The 3,508-nt window shown below is 44.6% G+C and overlaps 1 long non-coding RNA gene across 1 annotated transcript; it reads left to right on the top strand.

The window, feature by feature from the left end:
• Window positions 1-1,671: 1,671 nt before the first annotated feature.
• On the top strand, window positions 1,672-3,273 carry LOC136005877 (uncharacterized). Its single transcript, XR_010608938.1, has 4 exons — window positions 1,672-2,007; window positions 2,249-2,438; window positions 2,511-2,564; window positions 2,697-3,273. It is a non-coding gene; the product is annotated as an uncharacterized LOC136005877 (long non-coding RNA).
• Window positions 3,274-3,508: the final 235 nt, after the last annotated feature.

The raw sequence follows: 3,508 nt of genomic DNA, 5'->3' as shown, positions 1-3,508 counted from the left end.
CAGGCATCCAGCCCAGCCTTTTCCTTACCTTCCTTCTGCCTCCTCCCAAGCTCCTCACACCATGCTTGCTTGTCTCAAAGCAACTCCAGAGTCTGATGCAGGGCCTCTTCTCCCCTGCGTGCCCTAGGAGTTCAACAGAAGCCAATTGCCATGGTTCTTGCGTAAGTGATCAACTCCACAATCCTTCTGCTTATCCCTCTGACTCACTTCAAGCACTCATCCGACTCCCAACATAAAAGACAAGACCTGCAATACCAAACAAATACTAAATCTTTTTGCCATGTTCTTCTAAACATGAGGGCATCACACAAAATGAAACCCTTTACCTTTTCATAGCTGGAACTGGAAGCTGGATGAAACCCTTAGAAGGCTCCTGCTGATGTGACTGAAAAAAAAGCTGTCCTCTGCTTTATGTTTGTAAGTAAGGAACACGAATGCCTGACCAGCTTTTAACCAGCCAACACAAGCACTCAGTATATAAAGGACTAAGTTCCAAGAACAAGCTTAACACTTTCAGTTCTAGCAGTGAGTTGGAAGCACCAAAACAGCTCACAAGCTAATGCACTCATTAAAACAGTCAAGCTGTACTACCCTGCCCACTATAAGATGGTGCTAAAAAAAGTCCCACTTATTTTTTCTCATCCCCATGGTGTATTTCAAATCTCTTTCTGCTATCCTGATGCTGTTTCCCCCATCTGTTCTGTGGAAAACTTTTCTTTCTGCTTAGTTTTTATAGTGTCATAAGTCTCAAACTAAAGTTGTTGCTCAGATCTCCCACACTAGACACATGGGTGTTTACTGCACCCACCCAATTTATTTTTATCATTTGCAGTAACAGGAGTAAAAGGAAAAAATAAAAGAACTGCCACACAACATTCTGTAGACTAAGACAAGGAAATTCCCTGAAATATTTATTATATGCAGACTGTAATGAACAAGCACTCTGTAATTTAGAGTTTTAAAATGAGAAATATACAAGCTGAAAAGCATTCTTTTATCTTTCCCTGCCAAAAGTCATCAGTTATTTAACAGTCACTACATCCTAAAAGAACATTAATATTATGTTTGGTATTCTTTAGACCCAAGTGTCCAACTTAGTTTTTGAAAGAGCACAAACCCAAAGGCACTCTTGAAGTAACTCTTAAACATATAAATGGAATGTTTGGTTAGTAACCACTGTTATAACTATTTTATGAGAAATAAAAGACAAGTAATAAGAACATAAACTGTAAACAAATTTTTCTTTAAGTTCTGTGGCTAAGAGCAATAAAAACACTTACCTGAACACCACCACTAACAACAGCATCTTAAGTAAAACCACAGCACAAAAAAATTCATTAATACAAGAAGATGCAAAACCAAAAGTGGCTTAAAAAATTTAGCTCAGAAAAAATCATTTCAAAGAACTCAAAAAACAAAAGCAATACACACATCATTAAAACCACAAAACACCCCAAAGACCTTACTTTGAATAGCAACAAATCTTAAAGAAGACCCTTACTCCGAAGCTGTGCCTTATATACCCCAGGCCCTACCCACAACCCCCCCAGTGCCCTGGCTCAGGTGTGGGGCAAACCAGCTGCTGGGATAAAAACAGCCTGACAAGGTGCACCTGGTTTTTGTTGTTTTGGGTTTGGTTTCTTGGCTGCTCTCTGATTTTAACTTCTTGGGTTTCTTTTGGGGGCTTAGATTTCTATTCAAAATTCTCAGATTCCATAGCTTCACTTTTATGAAGCTGGGCTCAAAACTATACTTGGTTTCAGACTGGGTGGGGGTTTTCTGTCTCACATTCTAGGGCTTAGTCTCAAAGAGGTTTTCTTCCACACAGACTGGCTCAGGCTCATATACTTAAACAGCACAGACACTCTAGTTCAGATTTAGGCTCAATTTGGCATAGACTGGCTCACCCAACCACACGAGTCTCACATCGAGACTAACACAGGCTTCCTGGTTCAGACTCGCTCTCACATTCTAACTAAACAAAGACATTCAGGTGATTTAGCCAAGGTGAGCAAAGCTTAGACCACCCAAGCAGCAATTTATTTTAGGGTCTTGTCATTTTCATAAAGCTGCAATTACTTTTAGTTGGTGGTGTATTCCAGGGGGTGTACACGTTAGAATAAAGGGATGGAAAAGCTCTGAGGGCTAGTGGATGAGTAGTAAAGTGACAGGAGAGAGAGATGGGACTTCCTGAGGGAAGGGTGCAGCTTCTGTATCTCTGTCAGTGTGTGCATGTTCCCTTTTCTAGGTGCTGCAGATAACTCGAGGGAGGTGAAGCTGCAAACTCAGGAGGGCTGTGAGAAGATCGGGGGTTGTGTGTGTTGGGGGTGCTTAATTGTTGAGGAGAGCATGGCAAAGGGGTTCAGTATTTGTGCTCGGTGTTGCAGGGCTGCCCTCTACCTTTGGAGTCGGATGAGTGCTTGAAGTGAGTCAGACAGGTAAGGAGAAGGATAGTGGGGTCGGTCACTTTTTGCAAGCAGGGTGATCATTTGTCTCTATTGTACTCCTAGGACCTGGAGGTGAGGAGAGGCTCAGTGTCGGACTCCACTGTGGGTTTGGAACAGGCAAGCACAATGTTGATGAGCTTTGAAGGAGGAAGAGGGCTGTTACAGAGCAGGCCAGCACTGGTGGGTGGGGTGGTGGTGATGATGGTGGCCAGCACAGTGTGTTCCTGTTTGCTCCTTTGTTTGCTGCAGGTGATAAAGAGAAACTTGGCAGCTGTGGCAAGATCACAGGACTCTGATGTGGGTGTTCTGAGCATCAAGGCCAGCTTGAAACCCATGGCACTATGGAAGCTAAGTAGAGGGACTGCTGCTTGGGACTGGAGGGTGGGGGACAAGGTCCGGATGGCAGGAAGGGGTTTGAAATGTAGCATGGGGCTGAGGGAAAGGCAGGGGGTTACTCTGTAGCATGAGCTTACATGGGTAGGGCAGCTACAGCTTGACTGTGTTAGGGAGGGAGGGTGTCACCCACAGCCCTTCCCTCAGTGACCTGGGTCAGGGGTGGGGCAAACCCCCAGCTGGGATAAGAGCACCCTGACGATCCACAGCTGGGTCTTGTTTCATCTGGTTCTGGTTCATTGCCTGCTCTCCGGCTTTAATTTTCTGGCTTTCATTGGCTTAGACTCATATTCAAGACTGGCAGACAGTGCAGGCTCCTTCTCACACAGACTGGCTCAGACTCATACTCACGTTTAAGGTGCACAGACGTTCTCTGGCGCTGACTTCTCCTCACACTCGCTTAGGCTCAGTCTGACACTGACTGGCTCATGCATCCACACAAATCTCATGTTGATTCTAACACAGAATTCCTGGTTCTGACTACCTGGCTAAGACTCCCTGGCTCAAACTCATCCTCACACTCGAGCTGAAAAATAACATTCAGATGACTCAGTCAAGGTGAGCCATGCTTGGAACACCCCAGTAGCAACTTATTTCAGGGTCGGCCAAAGCTTCTGTTTTTCTCTCCATGAGTGCCTGTTTCCATTTCTTTTTTAGGTGCCACACTT

This window comes from Lathamus discolor, chromosome 1 (assembly GCF_037157495.1).
Source record: "Lathamus discolor isolate bLatDis1 chromosome 1, bLatDis1.hap1, whole genome shotgun sequence".
Taxonomy (NCBI): domain Eukaryota; kingdom Metazoa; phylum Chordata; class Aves; order Psittaciformes; family Psittacidae; genus Lathamus; species Lathamus discolor.
This window is presented reverse-complemented; position numbering and strand designations above follow the sequence as displayed.